The 20486-nt window shown below is 40.3% G+C and overlaps 1 pseudogene; it reads left to right on the forward strand.

Moving 5' to 3' along the window:
- The first annotated feature begins 3200 nt into the window (after nucleotides 1-3200).
- LOC122136885 lies at nucleotides 3201-7309 on the forward strand (annotated as a pseudogene).
- Nucleotides 7310-20486: the final 13177 nt, after the last annotated feature.

Raw genomic sequence — 20486 nt, forward strand, 5'->3', positions numbered from 1 at the left:
ATGCCACTTCCTCAATGGCCGAATACTCAAGAATCGGCCTGTTGGTGGGGGCGTGGCTATTCTGAATGTGAAAGTAAGGCATCGGATCATTTAGATCCAGCGAAACGCACCCAGTCCCTGCGGCACATTGTGTGAGAGGCTCTGCCTATCATCCTGAATAGCTGTCTACATGAGGGGCGCCGCCTTAAGCGTGTTGAGATGTGAAGGGCAGTGGGAGCCTGCCCATCCGTCTTGTCTTCTTGAATAGGGTGGTGAGGAGGAAATACGCTAGCGGAATACGGCTGGCTCGAAAGCCTCAACTGCTCTGAGACGGGGCGGAAACCATTGCTGGCATGGGGGCTAGCGCTATCACATCAGCCTGGGCACTGAAATCGGGGCGGACGATGTGCGACTCGCTCCGCTGGCCATAATGCCGCCTGGTGGAACAGGGGATCTTCGCTTGAATGAGGTGGAGACCACGCCGCAGACTCGCGGGGGGGTTCCTTCGAGCCGAATTGCAGTTTTGATAACTTAGTTCTATTAATCCCCAGAAACCCACCTTGACAAAAACGGCGGACTTGCCATATCTTTTTTAAAATGTTTTCGTTGTATGTTTTCTCGATGTAACAGCCGGGAGTAAGTTGGGTGGGCGCAACTAATTGAAGGGTCTCGGGTCTCACCGAAAGAAGTATATATCACAAAAACACCTTGCCATCAGCCACCAGACAGACGGGGTGCTTAAAGCCATGGATGTTATGGAAGGCATCACTGCGTAGTGTGCTAAATTAAAAGGTGTAACGAACGTGATGGAATTGTCGACGGATGAGGATCGTGCAGGTGAAAGTGCTATCATCATGTTGGATATTTTATTATGACGGTATTTACCCCCGAGTCATAAATTATTTATTCATTCAATTTTTTTACTAAGAATTAGATTGGGCAGCGCCTTCAACAAAATGCCGTTTAATTACAAAAAAAACTTCAATAATAATAATAATTCAATTAATAATAGATAACATTGCCTTGACCCCCACAAAAGAGACACACAACGGCACTTTGGGCCATCAAGAGGAAAAGGGGCAGGCGGCTCAAGCACCCACTGACACCCCCCCTACCTGCCAACGTGCCTGCTATTTAAGCCCACTTGAAGCGTCCATATGATGATCCCAAAATTTATCATCGAACACACCTCGGAAAGTTTTCACAAGACAATGAGCAACCTTCGTTGTTTGTGCCGAGTGGCAAGCAGTAAAAATACTCAGGAGCCCGGGGGCAGGGTCATGATTACGAGTAGGTCAGTTTTTGAGTTGACAGTTTTTCAAAAGCGTTTTCTCCCATCGATTCCTATAAAGACTTGATGGACAGTATATTTTTTTTTGGTGCTATGCAACACACGCGGAGCCATATAGCGGAACAAAAATGTTATTCTTGGCAAAAATTTAAGACTTTGTCTTTACACTTTGTAATTTGTCCTCAGGTTTTAGGTAAATTGCAATATGTTGAAGGCATACTAACTCGGTGAATTCAGCCGATTTTTACTTTAAACGAGGGACAGGGCAAACCCTACTGCCCAGTAGTAATGGCCGCGTGTCATGCAGCTGACTTGAATGGACTGCAAAGAACCACCAAACACAGCAGTTTAAATGGATTGAAAAAACGTGGGGCTACCTGACGAGAGTCAGCCCTACACCTCTCATAATCGTGATTCGCAATAGGAGAACAGTTCGGTTTGCCTACAGAGAATTGAGCAAAGGTAATGTGCCCATTCAAAGCAGAAAATGCCATTGGAGGGAAACAAACACGGCCGGATTGTCAGGAAGGCAATCTGATTAAAAGAGCCAGCAGAGGGAGAACTGGCAGCTTGCAGAGCTCCCTAAAATACATTTCCACACAACTCACCGTGTGAACAAGCTGCCCTGAGGCCTGTCCTGGCGCTAAAACGAGTGATGAAGAGCCTTGTCTCCATTTTCCCTGCCTCTCCGTTATTTTAATTCATGTATTTTAAAGCTTAGCACTTTTAGGCTATGTAAATTGCAAATATTAAGGTGCTTTTGTTACACATGCCATGAATATAAAGAAGCTAAATGCAGGATGATGCTTATTAAAATTAATTCAATAAAAATATTTATATTGTGCAAAACTAACATTTCGGAGGTAAACAACTATTGTTCTGTTTAATTGCATTGCAATTAAAATAACTCAGAGTACTGTAAGATTATTATATTGTGCAAAATTACAATACACAAACCTTTTTTTGGTGACATGTTTTAAAACATTTTTTTATGACTACATGTCTATGTTCCATTTGTTAATAGAAGGATTTATTTAAAATATATGTTTTAGAATACATTTATATATTAATATATAGCTTTATTAATTTAGAATTTTGTAAAAATCAATATTTTGTATAAATTACAGTCAGTTTTATTTGTTGTTTAGTCAAGTGTATTATTTATATATAAATATCTCTAATATACATTAGAGATGCATATTAGTCACATTCGTGTGCAAATGTCCTTAATGTATGAAAATAATGGCCCAATGCAAAATAGGTATAATTTAATTAAACTTTAATTTCAAAGAGAAATGAATTTAAACGACTTAATTTTATCAATTGTATCTTATTTTTTATTATTATTAGCTTTAATCTTTGAGGGGAAATATGACCCAGACATGTTCTTGACAGATTTTGTTAGCCTGACATTTACAACAACACAACTCGTTTATCGTCCATGAACAGCTCAGGTGAAACAGACCCTTTACACAGACAACAAATTAAAACCATTTAAGGAACAGAAATATCATACAGCAAATAGAAATATGTGTGCGTGAGTCAAACGTATCCATATACTTCCTGCACATTTAAAATCATATGTCTTATCAACGCAAACACAATTTCGACTTAGAACGGCCTTCTGTTTCTCACTTTTACCACTTAACTACTGAAATCACTCCAGATAACACTGTAGTGTCCGTGCGAACTCGCAAACTGACCCTAGATCAGCTCAGCGATCAATAAGAACAAACACAGCGCTTTCCAAGGGGTATCCACAGCACCGCCTTTACAAAATACCTCCGTATATAATTATGCCATTATTGAGTTATAAATTTTATTGTCGTTATTTTCTTAACATTTGAACTATTAGATTGTAATAAGTATTTATTAACTTAAATGAGAGGACAAGTATGTCAAATGATAAAATAAGAAAACAGGCAAACTGTATAAACCCCCGCGGACTGAATCCTTTTCTCTCAGTGCTGGAGCGGTCCTGCAAGAGCTCGTTAACGGGCCACGCTTAATCCATTTATATTTGTACATTTTTGGGAGATTTGATATCATCTCATTAGTCACAATGCTGAGCACGGTCAGCCGGCAACTCAGAAGCCACCCTGCCGTAAGTGAACGATGATTTCGGAGGATTTATCCGGTAAAGACGGCGGCGAGGAGGAGTTGTAGAACCGCTACCGCTAGCCTGTTAGCGGCCCTGTTGCGGAATGCTAGACATGCCACCAGTCTAGCTATTTATAACTCTGAGTAAAACAGGAACCAATTAATCCCAAAATACGTATTAAAATAGTGGATTCCCAGGCCTGGAAGATTAATGGAAGCTATTTAAAAAATTTTTTATGGAACTGTTTAGTCTAATCGTTAAATGTTTTCGTCGTCTAAAATACGCCCTTTTTATTTAGTTAAGCATGTAGAAACCAAAATGAAATGTTTCATATTGGTTGCCACAAGGTCCACTAAACGTGTCACAAAAAGTGTAAACCATCGCACTGTCATTAACAAGTAAACACTACACTATCATTGTGTTGTGCGTGCCACGTTTATTCATTGCGACGCTTTTTATGTAAGTAATTAGGGAAGTGTAAATGTGACCTTAAACGAATTGACATTAAACGAGTTTTATTGTATGTGCGCACTTAACAAGGGACGCTCAAGGACGAAGCGAGATTGCCCAAATACACTTTTACTTTGAAGTGCTCCAGCTCTTATCTTTGTTTTCTTAATATGTATTTGTTAGTTGGCTTCATATTTTAATTTCATGGTCCACATCTTCTGAACTTCTGTTCTTGTGAACTGAAGTTTTAGGAGGAACTCTGATGTGCTATATTTGAGTTATTTAAGGCTTTTTATGTGTTTCATGAAGCAAAGTTTGTGAACCGTTTTTTATGTAACAGTAATGTCAGTCATTACTGTATAATCTAGATTGTGGTTCTCAACTGGAGGTCTGGTAATATAGTTTTGGAAATGTTATTTGCTTATGTACAATAAATAATATTTTGGGTTGCCGATTTGATGTACAATAAAATGTGCGTTCTGAAGCAAAACAGTTGTGAAACACTAACTAGATGGCCGTGAACCATGTTTCGCAGTTTATTGCATAATTTGCATCACCTTCAAGTCATTTTACTTGCTTTATATTTGTATTTTTATTTTGCTTTTTGGTCCACCTCTCATCTATAGTTGATCCACTATTTTTTTTTCATTGGCGGTGGATGCACCATGTCTCTGACATATCTGGCTCGCCTGGCCTTGGCGTAACCCAGATGTATGGTAAGCATCTATTTCTCCGTTAGATACAGATTCTGTCTCTCACAGTAGATGATACAAGGCCTGGTGCCTAGTTTTTAATTGAGGAACGATTGTTATTTGATTGTTATTGAATCTGATTTGTGATTCTTCATACCTTGACCCAAGCAGCTGGGAGAGAAGAACAGTGCTGAGTGCTCAGATGTTCGTGCTATCGTTGTGTTTAGTTTTTTATCATGCATGCCTCATTCGATTTGTCTGCACTCATTTGCTTCATCCCACAGCTGGGACACAGGAAGAACAACCCAGAGCCCTGGAATAAACTGGGGCCCACTGATCAGTACAAGGTATGGTACATGTGAATGATCATTTAAACCAGGGATCCTCCAATCTGGCCCACGAAATCCGCTTTCCTACAGAGTTTAGCTCTAACCCTAATCAAACGCACCTGAGCATGCTAATCAATGTCTTAAGGATGGTTAAGGCTAGATGGTATACAGCGTAGGTCTATTGGGCATGCACTGCATCAGTATAGTGTAAGTTTTGCCACACTGCACAACAGTAAGGAATTTTTGTAAGAGGTAGGTTTAGACGTTAATAAAACAATCTAATAGGTAGAAAACTTCATTTATTGTCAGCTTCCATTGTTAGCTGTATCCTTTCTTTCCATAAAACCTTAAAGGTGCTGTAATGTAGGATTGACCACGAGTGGTTGAACTATGTATTGCAGTCCAAATTCAAAAGATTGGATAGGGGTTTTTTTCACCCGGTCCCTACTCATCAGACTTGATAGCACACGCAGGTTGCCAGATTGACAAGCTTATAAACAGGGAACGGCGCAACTTGATTAAGGAATGACATTACGGCTGTGTTTTCCACCAACTGGCACCCGGGTTGCGGAAATACAATTTGGTAAACTGGCAGTGGGGCGGGTTTTACAAACCAAAGACAAAGACCGACAGTCCGGCCCGTAACGCACATTTTCACAAGAGAATAACTGACATTGTTTTTTCAGATAAACAAATATGTTAACTTATCACTGTTTCTTAAATATCTGCAAACATATTATGGTTATTTATGTGCTTTGGTAGAGTCAAGATCTTACATACAGCACCTTTAAGGATTAGAAATCACAGGTAGGTGAGGTTGTGATCAGGTGTTGTTGGCGCCAAACGCTGCAAGCGCATTGGCCCTCTAAGACAAGTTTTGAGGAACCTTGATTTTAAACCCTACAATGTTCAGGATGTACATTGCTTCTAAGTGTAGTAGATTAGCTGATTTATTTTGTTCCATGTATTTCTGTGAAGTTTCATGAAGTTCTGTCAACAGCATCTGTGGAATTGAAACATACTAATTGGCCCCCTTCAGTTTGAAACTATTATGCTTACACTAAAGTGCCTTTGATTGGTCTATTGAACAAGCCACTTGAAGGATCCTCTTTTGCTTACAAATTTTTTAAAGCTTAAAATTTATGAGAGCCGCAATAATAACATTTAACAGTAGGCACCAGAAAACAGAGCTTTTCAATAATGAATGCAGAAACATGGTGTGTGCCTCTTTTTTTTTTTTTAATATTATTATTATTATTATTAATGGCTAACAATTTTTTTTTTTATATTACAACAGTAAAATTATGATACTTATAGATGAATGACATTTTGAATTTTTCATTGGTTTATGTGCTGCATAAATGTTTCTAAACTATCTCCATTTACAAGATGGTTGGGTTTGCGACTGCCCTGAACTTAGAACAGCTGCCAGTCACACATTTTACTGTGAAATTAACTGCCCCAGAGCAGATTTTATTCACTGCTGCAGTTTACTTTGAAACACGCTCCTCATTACGACTTTAAATTCACATGATTAAAGTGTGAGTTTTCATTTTGGATCCTGTGTATTAATGCTTTCATAGAGTCTTCGATCAGGTCACTCAAAAAACATTGAACCCAAATTTTTCACATTTCTGCACAGTAATTTGGTTAGAGTATAAAGTGATTGGCATAAACTTAAAAAATAAATGCATGATAAACTTTCTATTGAAAATAAAAAAACTTTTAATTCTTTTTTATATGACTGCTGTAAAGCAGATAAAACCTGCTGAATGTATGTTTTAAACAATTTTACAGCTCAAACCACACCTTTTTGTACTGAATGACTATATTCTCTGCTTTTTAGGTACTGTGATATTCCCCTTACCTTGGACCATTTTAACTGTCTTTAAGCATGATTTTTGACTTGTTTTTTATTAACTGAGGACAAGTCAAAGTTATAGTCTGTGGTAGTGGTAAAACTTTGTTTTTGATTCAGAGCGTTCTTTAAATGGCATTGATAAAGCACTCTTCAAAGCGTTTAGCATCCAGCATGCAACAGTAGTTTTGAGTTTGCCAACCTAACTTGACCAAGCGCATGTGGTGTTAGACCAGCGCTTAAACCATACATTGTTGCCGGATCGCCTACGGGGAGTCTATTAAAGATGTGACTGTAGGACAGGTATCAGGACCTAATCTCAGATCTTAATGAGTTTAATTCATTAAGTGCTGTCATAAGCTCATTTTATGTGTTCTGTTAGTTGGTATAAAATCTAATCATGCGCGTGTCTTAATGTGAATTTGATGTGGAGTCGAGTTCAAGTTCAATACTTAAACAGCAGTGGAGTTAATGGATTTTGCAGAGTGCAAGTTGTTAAACTGCTTATTTTGAATTTTCAGTTTTTTGTTCTTCTTTTTCAAGTTCTATGCAGTGAGCATGGACTACACAGCAAGCTGAAGAAGGACCGTCCTGACTTCTAAACAAATCCAGGGAATCAGGCGTCCAGTGCTGGACGCACAGGTTTAAAACAAACTAAAAAGATCAACAAGGCGTCCTTTTATCCTCAGAGCCTTTGTTCCCAATTTATGCAAATGGTACTTGTCTTTACTTTTCTGGATTCCTTTTTAACATCTATGATGTCTTGTATTTTCTCTCAATTCTTTGTAGTCAAGCGATTAATAAATGGTTTTCTCCACATACGGTGAAACCGTTTGTGTCATGTAGTTATTTTTGGGTTTATATCAATGTTTCTGAGACCGGTCTTTGTTCACACTGCACACAACCCAGATTTAGTTTTCATGTCTGATTTTACTGTTCGTATTGCTGGTTTTTGCAAAGCTAAAACATTGCCTCTGATGCTTTTGCTGTTGCTTATTTTCAACTGTTTTTTTTTTTTTTACATTGTTGATAGTTACATTTGATTCATTTTGTGATTTCTGAAGTTTGAAAAACTAGTTCTTCAATTAAAAACAGTTATGGGTTGGGTGCTATGAGTTAGGAAAAAAGCATCTTGATTGTGTGGTTTTAAGCAATTTAATTTGTGTTAAAATATTATTAGTATATAGGTAACAACATATAAATCAGTTGGCTTTCATTGGAAGAGTGCTAGAAGATGCAGCAATTGGGCTTTACCAGATTTATTGCAACTATATACTCTGTATAGTTGCTCTACAAGTAATTGATGTTGGTGTCAAAAAGAAACTTTGTCTTTTTTTGTACACCTGGGAGGTAGTGAAGGTGTTAACATGGAGAAAGTTGCCTCTGCATATGTCTATCACAACATCTATACATGTTACTAAACTCATAGAGGCACATACATCAGTTCTGTGTTGATGAAACTGATTTGAGTCTGAATTTCAGTTGGCCTTATACTAAAAGTGAATAATGGAACCCCAGTTCTTTCCAAGCTCCCTGAAAGCTTATAAGTAGAAAGTAATTTATTCAAAACAATAGAATTAGCCAAGCTGCTGCTTTGCATGAAAACATTGTAGCTGCTTTCCACAAATAAACAAGAGTGTGAAACAGAGTGAAAGTCTTCAGTAAAACACCTCCAGAATTAGACATGGGAGGTCCTGAGTGATGCTGCAGCAGCAAATTGTGGGGAAAAAAAGGTGAAAAAAAATCCAGACTTCCTCTTCTCCTCACTACGCCTCTGGACTTGGACGATGGTAATCAACACCCCTGTGTTTTTCAAGCTGATGTCAAACACCGCGGCAGAGCCCTCTAGCGGTTGACAGGAAGATGACAACTGTTCACACACCAGTCAGAATGTAAAAAAAGGGTTACATGTGTTTATTAGCTTGGGATCGAAACGGAAAATTTTCAAGAAGAAGAAGTCTCTGATGAGATCTATGCAGTGTTATCCATGTTTTTCTTCCATGTGAGGGGGAAGGTATGTGAAGAACCTCTAGGCAATATAGGTGTATTGTGAGGATGTTACTTTCAGTTGAAAGCCCATTTTAGGTGCACGAAGCACATAAGCTAGCTTCTATTTATATCTGATATAGTGTACAGATATGACCCTCTTAAGTGTTTTACTAAAATGTTGAATTCTGCCATTCTACACTGTTCATTTAAAGGGAATCAAAAGCATCCTAGGTGTATGTGACTTTCTTCTTTCGGAATGGAATCCAATCGGAGTTACATAAGTATCCCTGCCCTCAAAAGGCTTTCAATGGGGCTAAGTTATCAACAGTTTAGAAGATGTGAAATAAAGTGTGCGCTTCTGTAATACAACATCCCTCACACGGCTCCGGGGGTGAATAAAGGCCTCCTGTAGCGAATCTTTGTTTTTTCGTTAGATAAATATCCATATTTTCGAAATATAATAAACACTTTTCCTCACTATTCCGCCGACTGTGGTACGTGGATTATGCCGACTAAGCTGTCGGTACTTGGTGCGTCTTGGCCGCGCCTCTGTGTAAATGCAGGACAAAGAAAACAAAGTTTCCTTACTTTAAGAAAGGCAACCAGTCTTCCCGTCGTTCGCTAATCCTCCTCTTGGCTTAATAATCAAATCCTCGTTACATTTTTCCTTACAAATCCTTGTTTTGGTGCTTCAATTCATGACCGAACAGGCCGTTTTGTTTTGTCGCCGAGCGCTCGTCACTTCCGCAATGCCACGTATTACATCATCCACCAGAAAGCCTTCCACCGGCCCAGTCCCGCGGAAATGAGTAAAAATGTTTATATTACCTTGAAATATGGATATTTAGCTCAGGATTTCATTAAAAAAAATTATCTCTAATTTGTGTTCTGAGGATTAACGATGTCTGCAAGCTGGAACACCTGAGGTGCGGGTGAATGACGATTTATTCAATTTTTGGGGAACTATGCCCCTTTACAAGTGTCCTGTTCGGGGTGTACTTTGTTTATAGTTTTGTTAATGGCTTCAGAGAAATGTGTCTTTTAGTATTTGTTTGAAATGTAAAAAGCTGTCTACGTTGTAAATGTGTGTAGGGTAATGACTCTACCAAACTGAAAAGTATTTGGTTTTGAATATGAAAACCAGCTGTGCTCTTTTTGGGATATATCTTTATTTTTACACTCATGACTGCTACTGGAGGCCGGGATCAGTGTAGTTATGCAGTGAGGCGGTAGAGGAGATAAAAAATAATATATAGGGCCCCTTTTTCCCCCCCGCACCACCCGAGTCAAAAATAGTGTAACTTTAGTTTCAAATGCAAGTTGTGCAGTTGACTTGCTTGTTTTCAGGCATGTTCTTCTAAATCCGTACCCTGAACTTGTAAAAGCTGGGATCTTTTTAGCTTGCTTCGTCTTTGCTAATACCATTTTGTTTTTTCTTCTTCTTTCACTTTTTCTCCTTTTTTCCCCCGCTCTTGAGGACCTTTGGTAATTTCATTAAGGCCGCGACAACATCAACTTCTTCCCTCCGACAGGAGAACGCCGTATCGAGAAGATGAGCGGCAAAATGTCCATACAGACCTTTCGCGATACCAGCGCAGTTTTAAACTTCACCACACCTACCGCTAACGGTTAATTCACCTTTTTGCTGATAATGAAATTGTTACTACATTAGCTGTTGAGATGGGAGACGGTTTCCCTCCCTAGTGATTTCAAGCATGAGCTGAAAATCAGAACGTTAAGGTTCCCTTTTAAGCCATTTCCAACAAGTATCCCAACTTCCACTGGCGTGACGTTCTGAGGATTGACAGGCGTAAGAGCGTCTCCTGATTGGCTAAAATGTGTGCCCCCCCCCTTCTCCTTTGTAGTTGTTGTTTACAAATGTCTAGAGCTGATAAATAATGGTTATGTGCATTCATGTCGTACTGGTCGGATTTTATTGTCATTAGCCTATGCATTAACTACAACCACCACAAACGTCGTTATTATGATTGTTAAAGCTCGCGAATTTTCTGGGGGTAGACCCAGAGAGTCCAATTTCTAGGGTACTATTATTTATACAACAGTCATATGCAATGGGGATGGCATCCCCGAGACTATAGAGATGCCGCATCTTGAGCCGTACATTGGATGGTAACTGTGTTGAAATTAATAAAAATGATTATTTTGTTTTGTCATCTACAACTAAACCTATATGTTATGATATACAAAATATGACATTGTTGTATAAATAACCTATATAGAATGATTCAGTTTAAATAAAATGGTTATAAAACCAGACAAAGCGCAAAAAACACAATGACATTCATTATCCACTCATTTTGTAGGTGTAGAGAGTAAAAATATATATATATGTCGAAAAGGTAATCCGGCCATCTTGTTCTGCCCAAGACTTGAATGCACCTAATGTCGTGAATTATGACTTGTCATCCTCGTGAAATATGAAAGTTCCCAGGATGACTTCTGAATGCACCAAGCGATTATTATGATATTGTCAAGACACCTTTCAGGGTGTGATCCTTGTCAGGTAATGTGTTGTATTCTCACAAATATGTCATTCACAGCCCCTTTATGTATGTGGATTTAAGTACGATTACATTGACGTGTTTGGCAGACTTGGAGAAGCTCAGGTTAGGTGCCTGCTTCGAGCAACGTGGGTCAAAGAAAGTAAAGGATTTTAGTGTACTTAGCACCCCAGAATCAGAATGAACAGATGATTTTCACCTATATAGTGTTGAAAGTGTAGTGACTGAAAATCAACTGAAGGAGGTCTGCAAAGGTCTATTTCATTTCCATGCTATTCCCTGTATCTATTTTCTCTGCGGAGACGCGTTTAATCACAGTTGAGTGGCAGCAGTGCTGTATTCAGTTACTATGGCTTTATAAACAGACTTATGTTTGGAGGATCAGGCTGTCCGTCACCCCAGGGGTCAGTCTCTGCAAATCAGTCATCCATCTTCCTGACTCCTCTGACCTGTGGACACATGGGCCTTGATGGTGACCTCGTAGAAATCGAACTGCAGGTAGAATATAATGAGTGGGTGAGATGGAGAAAGTGTCCGGTGTCTGAAGAAGATCTACTGTGGGTCAGACGAGGGGGTCTGAAACATCAAAGAGTCACACACACTGAGAGAGAATTATTAGCTCTGTCAAAACCTACCTCTTTAAATGTTTTTCTTGGTGCCACACACACAGCCACACTGGACTCTGTCCATTGCTGTGCTGTCTGCAATTTGCAGATATCAAGAAATGGATGACATTTAGAGGAACTAAAATAGCAGGTGTGTACAGTACCAGGGCTCCCTTACTGTACATTTTAATGGGAAATAAGTCATTTTCTAGTTTGCAAATTTCTCCCATTTTGTTGAGATTTCTTTTTTTAATCAGAAAATTTTGTAATTTCAATATTTGTTTTTACTGTGTTTGAGAAGCACATACGAATTTGTGAAGTCTGGATATGATTAGTTTTGTGATTAGTTCATGTAGTTTTGTTGTGCAGGATGGAATGCGCGGACGTAACGACATGTTACATACGAGGAAGATGGCAAAGTTTTGGTCTGGGGTCAGGGAAAAGGAAACAATACAGGAAAAGAGAGAGAACGAGGAGATGGGACTGGAACATAGAACAAGCAAGATCCATAGACCAGAAGAAAGTAAAGAATGTGAGTTGACCACCAACTTTTTGGACCTTTGGGCAACCACCTAGAAACCATCCAGAATACCTTAGCAACCACCACAAATAATATTACATCACAGTGTGCGCAGGTAGCAGCCCAGCCGTCATACAGTTTGTTCCCGTAGAGAGTGCAAAACCTAATTATGATTTAACTTGCTCAAGCAGCAAGATCATAAAATGTCTTGAAGAATGTGTGACACATATTACCCACACAGAGACTGCAAAATACATATATAGAGTGCACAAGTGAAAAAGTTAATGTCTTTCATATTCAGTAGGGGCAAGTTGTACTCTCAGAATAAGCCAACAGGGATTAGCATGAGGGGGGTGTGCTTTTCTTGGGGGGTGGGCAGGGCAGTCTAAGGGTAGAAAGAACACAGCAGACGCATTAAATGGGTGGGGCGCCATCTACGGAAGTTTTATTCCATTTTCTTCGGCCTTAACTTTTTATACAGGGGCCCGTACTGCAATATTTAGGGAGCTTAGGAGCGAAGGATTCTGGGAGGGTCTTCTTGATGAGAGAACAGACGATTTCTTGGTTAAAACACTGTGAAAACGTGCGATACTTTCGTTTAATTAGCACCGCAAATAAATTGTTATTATAGTGCCTGAGAATGTTATCTGAGAATAAAACATCAGCTATGGGGGGGCTAAAGTTACTATTAATTTTAAAAATCTCTTATGTGAATTCAACGACAATGTTGAGTAGTCGTTGGATTCACCAAATGTCTTTCTTGAGCTTGTGAGGGGCAGTTCATTAAGCAAAACCGCAACAGCAACTAGGTGTACCCAGAATTAGTGGTGAAACAATGTTCGTAGCGCTGTAGTTCCGCCTAGGGCGCTCAGAGAGGTGCATTGGATTCATATGCATTGCGTGTTGGATGGGTGCAGTGTCAACTATATTGAGTCCTCGCTACAGCACTGGAAAACATGTAGGTGTCTCTTCCTAGAATGGTCTTTAATGTGAACACTAAACCAACCCCAATGGGGGTAAAAGTATAATATAGTCGACACATGTGCCTGGGAGTGTAGGGATAAAGCAAAACACGTGTTCGTTAAAGAGACATTTAAGGGGGTTTGTGGGCATTTTAACACAAGAGAGTCTGGTGGGCGCAGCGTCCTGCGACACGTCCCAAGGATCGGCACAATATTTATAATTTAAACCCGGAACAAAAACGGATTTATATGTATCCATTCATCCTATCAGAGCTTTCGTGCCTGAAGAAAAAGACGGGCTGAACCATGAGCAGAATATCAGAGCTTCATCCTGGGAGACCTGATACTATCAGGGAATCTGTATATAGAATACAAGCTGTTTTTGTATATAGAAGAAGATAGCATTTTTAGACCGCTTTTTTTTTTTTTTTTAAGTCTGCTCATCTAAATATATTAAATTATGAAATATGAATGTGAAGTGAAAACGCCGTCTATTCTTTTGTGGGTGCTAAGATAGCTATTGGGGGTGGGGTGTGTGGGTACGGTAGATGTAGGTCAGGTTAGAGGGATATCTCCTAATGATTTCTTTCGTTGGAAAGGAGGATTTTGGTACAACTTGTGGGTCTTCTCGCCCTATTGTATGTTGGGATCGCACTGGATTGTGATAGGAATTCGGTGTAGAGCAGACGTTGGCAGGACCGGTAGCACATGGACCGAAGCTTGCTTGTCAATGCGCGAGATGACTCAGGGCCATCAGATAGCCGGGCGCTTCACGATGCTCGTGGTCGCCAGGTGGAGTAGATTGTCGTCCTGGAATTGGGCTCCGTTCGATTGGATTAGGAGCAGTGTGCGTGATGGACCGAGTGGATTAAAGGAGCACGTTAAAGTTGATTGGGTTAGGGCAGTGGTGGATGGCCCTGCAATGGTGCAGCAGCTATCTCTGCTTCAGGCACACAGTAGTCCACCTATGTGTTTGTCTAGATCATGCATTAAGGAATATATTATTCATCAGACATGTCTGCTGTCATCTTTTAAGGGACATCACTTTTTCGCTGAATGTAGACAACAGTATTTTGTGGAAATGAGATTCTCGTTGCACCCTCCCTCTGTCGCTTACACACACTCCTACAAAGGTCAGCCGTGCTCCTGCAGTTTAGAGAAGTATTGGGTGCTGCGTGATCTCAGGATCAAATCCATATTAATAGCTGTGAGATGGTGCAGTACATTAGCCTGCAGACATTAGCCTGAGAATGATATCAGAGTTCAGTGTGTGTGAAGGCACTGGGAGCAAGCTGAACTTAAACAGTGCACAGTAAAATAGAGTCTAAGTTTTTGTAACTAGAGATCGAACAAAGTTGTTTTTTTGTTTAAACAGACTTAATGTTTTCAAGTGTCTGATAACTGATATGCAGGACTGTTTTATATTTTAACTTTTTTGTCTGCTCAATGCAAGAGTAAGAAATGTTATACTATAATGATCATAGGCACTTTAGAATATTGAAAGAATCATAACTCTCATTCGCGCTTTGGTAAGTAATGGCGCAATAGTAAACCATTGGGGCTGTATGTGTAATCGAGTGGGGACTTTATAGTGTGTTACCGAAAAGCTCCAAAAATTTGGGGAAATGGACAATGTTAATTAATCAGGGTGAACACTGTGTACTGTTAGTGCGTCTGGGGAACAACAGGGGGGGTATGTTAATGCACGAACTAGGATTGGCATGTTATTCCTTAAGAAAACAAAGATGCCAAATTAATGTATTTAGAACCACCAGGAGTTCATTGGACCTCATCTTTGAGAAGCCCCATAACTGATTACTTATGGAGCCCCTAAGCGAGCGTGGTGAATGGAAAACACGTATGTGAACTGGGAAAAGGAAGGAATATTGTTTTGCGTTCACCACTGTTCCAAAACTTACGAGAAACTTTGGGGCGGCTGATCAGCGACATTTGGTTGTACCTGCGAGGCCGTGATATTGTTTTTCTTCAGGTTTGCGAACGCAAGTTTCTTGAGGGGCGTGGCAAATTGTTTTTTCAGACAAATGCAGAAACAGCATTACCACAATGTTATTTTGTCCCATCATTATGCCCGTGTAGGACGCCATAGTAGAATCATTGGTGCATAATTCAGGAAGTGAAGGCAATGGCTGGAAATATGGAAGGTTCACAACCCCACAGGTCAAGTTGAATGGGAATTTAAAAACTGGAACTGCAGAAAGGAATTAATTATTTCAAGTTTATTAAATATATCGCAGTCTATGGCAGTCTGGTAATCCCACAAAAAAGCTTTGCTTGCAAAGCTTTTTTGTCTCATTAATGACACCTTATTGGTTATTTGACTAGTCTAAATTGTGAATAATTGCCAAGGTCATTTTGGTTGCCCTGTTTGCAATGGTGGAGTTCAAATATGAACCGGGGTCAAATCAAAACATTGATTTGGAATTTTTCTAAAGCATCCTCAGTCAACTACCTCAATGGCATAAACTCTGCGTATTAAAAATGGATTGTTGTGGTGTTTGTAATATAATGATATATCTCTATGTATATATATACATATATATATATCTATATATATTGTAATATATAGCTAATCCATACATAATCTTTATATATATGTATCTATGACACCAGTGTCTTGACCAACCAGTTTATTCTTTATACACCTGAACTCAAACATTTCTCATTTAACCAATCTCCAAATTAGGATGAGCTAAACCTATATGGACTCATTTTATAGGCAGAGTTGTATCTTGCTTTTTGTCGTTATTTTTTATCTTCTCCTAAGGGATTTTAGGTAATAAAAGTTCTTAGACACAATTGATGCCTAATTTAGAGCTCCAATAAATCTCTGGAGCTATGGAACGAGCAAACATCTTGAGAACTAAAATCTACTCTGAGCTAATAACGTTGGATTACTGATAAATATGGCCTGTTTCAATGATTCAGGAAGGCGCTGGGTGAGCACAAAAGAACAGGTTTAAAATTGAATGTGAATAAACAAAACTCAATAAACTAATTAAAATATTAGGGCATGAGTGAACAACCACATTTATCAAGCAATTTCAGTGGAATAGCTCTGTGCAATAAGATGTGGTGTGTGTTAGTGGTGTGTGTGTGTGGCATCCTCCACAATGACTGGAACAGACTGGAGACAGTAGAAACAGAGGTTTTAATTTTTCTGTGCTTTGTCCATTTTTGGGTCCCAGTTTAAAATCAACTGATTGTGTGTGGAAAAAAGGTTGTATAAATCCACACCAGCATCGTAATTCCCAACTAGCTTGGCAGCTGTGCTGTTGTGTATTGATTGAAAACCCCTCCATCTTTTTTCTTCTTCTTCGCGTCAAGAACAGAGCGAAAGCAGGTCCAAAATTTAAATAGTCTGAAAATAGAACATCTGCTCTGGGGGCGTCTGTCGCTCAGCTGCGTGTAATGAAATATGGAAATGGGGGGGGGGGTGTTACTCTTCAAAGAGCACTTCGACCCCTCCGCGGCACACGGCCCCATGCATGGGCTCGTGGCAGCCCCACGCCTCCCCGTCCGTGCTGCGGTCGTGCCGATCGTCCGCAGGTTGCCTCTGTGACGTGACCACCGCCAGATCGTAGTGCCAAATCCAGGCTGGCAGAGCCGGCAGCTGGCGCATTAAACTTCAAACCGAGCCGCCACATGTCCTGGGATAAATCCGCCCGGTGCCATACCTGGACCACCCGTCTTGGCCAGTGGCTCGGCCACCGCTGCATTAGCGTCATGCTATAGCAGTCCCATCTCCCCACCAGCTCTCACCTGAAACAAACTCACAGCTCACCTGCTATTGGGTCGCCTGGTGATTTGGCCCATAAGACATGTTCCTGGATGCTTCACACATTTGTTGGATGATTCCGGGTATCAACCATAATTGTCCAAAAATATAGAATGACCTACTCCTAACCCCGACCAACCTAACCCCTATCAATAGTTATGTCCATACATCAGTAGGAAATGACACTCAGCTATATTACAAGATTCGAGTGTACAAAGCACCTAAAAACCCGGAGTGTAAGCCTAAAAACAGATTATTTCCGGAAAGGTTAGATCGCTATCTGAAGTGAGATTGTATTGGAATGTTGTGTCCAGGAACAACAAGGGATGTTGAGTCCAGGACCATTTTGTACTTTGTGAATCCTGCTCACCTTGATAATTTAGTATTGAAGAGGATTTGTGTGATGTTCAGAGAATGGCATGATCATATTTCATATATTGACCATCTCTGTTTTTCAACATCACTCTCCGTTCAATACTTGACCAGGGATAGTTTTCAACCAAAAAATGTAAATTCTGTCATTTTTTTATGTTTCCGCCCAAACCTGTAAGGACTTATTTGCATCTGTGGAAAATAAAGATTGTTAGAAAAATGGCTCAGTGTTGTTTCTGTCCATACAATGGAAAACAATGATCAACAAAACTATTTTGGTTACCATGTTCTTTAAAATATCTGAATATGTTGCTTTCACTGCAGAAGGCGAATGACATGGAGGGTGAGTAAATGTTGACAGAATTTCCTCCTCACATTTTGAGTTGAATCATCCTTTATAAAATATATGTTCACCTGACCCAAAATCAAGACTTTTTCTTATTGGTTTTTACCTTAAGTCCAAACCCGTATGACTTCTGAGAAGAACTTTTGAGATCATGTTGAGTGTTCCAATGTTTTCAAGTCTTCTGATACAATAGGCTACGATGAGATCTCCCCATTCCAGAAAGCTGTTCAAATCAAAATCAAGTCAGTTATTTGAACTCAGAACTAAATCAGTTTTGATTCTTGAACTGAATCATTCAGACCGTTTATGAACTGGATTAAGCCTGATTGAGTGAAAAGATTAGACTCAAAAGTTAGGGTCATGAATTGGGACCGTTGTTATATTTCTCCTCACGGATGCCAAGATGTACCTACGCAGTCAGTGGGGACCTGTCCTGCGTCAAAAAATAATTTGGACTTCAGAGACCCATAATATGCAGCATACAAGAAAGGTTTTATATGAGACTTTTAAGAGTTTAAACAGAATCGTGTTTTTTTGCTTTTACTGTTACTGCTTAACCATTGTTTTTTTTCTATGTAATCATAGGTTAGACGGATGTGTTTGGGGGGGCATGTTGAAACTGTTAAAAATATATTCTACTTTAAAAGGGCTTCAGTATGATGGCCTCATGAGGCGTTTCTCTTTGTCACATTCCTCGTTGGCTATTAGGCTATCATATTGAAGAAAGCGACCAAAAACTGAACCTTTGGTGTTCCACAGGTACGAACTACAGTTGAATGATGTGAGGGTTGAGTAAATGAAGACTGAGTTTTTGGTTGAATTTATCACAGATGTGCTGGCTGGCACTCACTGCTGACTTCAGATTCCCGGGGCGTGTAATTAAGTTGTGAATGATAACGTTCCCTTATTTTTGCCCAAACGGTGTCTCTATGGATTCATTCACACACTCACTGAGATTGAGAGTCCCCCTGACTCATTCCACAGAGAGGACAGGCAGAAAAAAGAGAGAAGACGATCTTGACAAGGATATCTTTGCAGGGTTTTGTAATTATAGCAGCTAATTTTGCTTTTTCGAAATCAGATAGGTAGGTTTGTTGTGTGAAACACGGTGTGGTCAATAGGAATGATGACTGAACTATTGACATTAAAAGTTGGCCTAAAGGGGTGATGAGGAGAAACTTAAACGAATATTCAATATTATATTTTCCAAGCATTAACAAAAAGCTTAATACAATTGCAACAATTGTAACATTTCCCCCCACATTCATCCTTTAGAGGAGCATAACAAAAATATTCATTCACCTTTATTCTTTCTTCGTAAGAGCTAAGACGGCGCGCAATTGTAAATTTTATGGGTCTGGTGTAACAGTGTCTGGTTGTTGTGTCCCACAGTCCTTTGTGCCTACGTCTTTTCTGGGGTTCCCCCTGTTCATGATTATCATCACCCTTAGGATCAGTCATCATTACTCATTATCCCATCACTATTTATTACCCTGCTCACTCTGTCTTTGTTGTTGCTGCCGTATTGTCCTGTTATGTTGTTGTTTTCTGTTTACCACGTGTTTTGGGATTACCTTTTGCCACATTTTTGCTTTTTGTATCTGGATTATTGTTTGAATTTAATTAGACTGAACATGTATCTAATTTTGTCTTCTCTCTGGCATTCTGTGAAAGAATACTGCAGGTCCAGTTCTAGATCCAGAAGTTGTTTTTTTTTTTTCATTGGGCACTATGGACCTTCGGATTTCCCCTCCTGCCACAAGGAAGGAGCAAATGGCTCAACAGCGGGCTCTTATGGTCTTTGCGTTTAGCAGCGCATGGAGGTAGGAGGCTTTGCCCCAAACCTTCTGGACCTTCACGGTGGGCTGGAATACAATGATGGGGCACTCAAGGATTTCTTTCTAATGTATCATGCCTGGATGATCCCTTGTCCCATTGGGAGATGGAAGGACTTGGGATCCTGGACTTATGGGGGGGCTTCGTCAGGTATCTTTGTCGGTGCGAAGTCAGTGGGCTAAACCCAGGCCAACTAGAACACTTCCGAAGGGCTTTTTCCCTACAAAGCCCTGGCCTTCTCTGACTCCCACTGAGATGCGAGGGCAACGAAGGAGGAAGGCAGTTACAGTCCGCTCCGTGGTCCCAGGTCCTTTGGTTCTGGAGGCACAGGGTGACTTCCCCTGGTCCCCAATCCGAAGATCCTGCGAGGTGTCGACTTCCAGTGGTCTCTAGTCTGGTGGTCCTGGAGGACCCGAGTCTTTGGTCTCAGAAATCATTACAGAGCAGAGCTGCCCATTTGACTGCTGCTGCCGTAATCACACAGAATGCCGTCTTTTTTGCCTTTAACGTCTTGGCTGGTTCTTCTGCGGGCATGGGCCTCACGCTCAGAGTCCTTTCCAGAGGCCTGCTCCAGTCCAAGAGCATTCAGAGTCCGCTCCAGAATCCGCTCCAGTCCAGGAGTCTTCAGAGTCCACTCCAGAGCCTGCTACAGTCAGGGACAATTTAGAGTCCACTCTAGAATCTGCTCCAGTCCAGGAGCCTTCAGAGTCCACGTTAGAGCCCGCTGTTGGCCCGGAGGCCATCCCAGCGCCACCCAAGCTCCTTGGCCTGCCGGCTTAATTAGCCTTAATCCTTACCATCAGCTCTGCCCTTGAGGGCCTTATGCCCCATCCTGGCG

The sequence above is a fragment of the Cyprinus carpio genome, chromosome B3 (genome assembly GCF_018340385.1).
Source record: "Cyprinus carpio isolate SPL01 chromosome B3, ASM1834038v1, whole genome shotgun sequence".
Classification (NCBI taxonomy): Eukaryota; Metazoa; Chordata; class Actinopteri; order Cypriniformes; family Cyprinidae; genus Cyprinus; species Cyprinus carpio.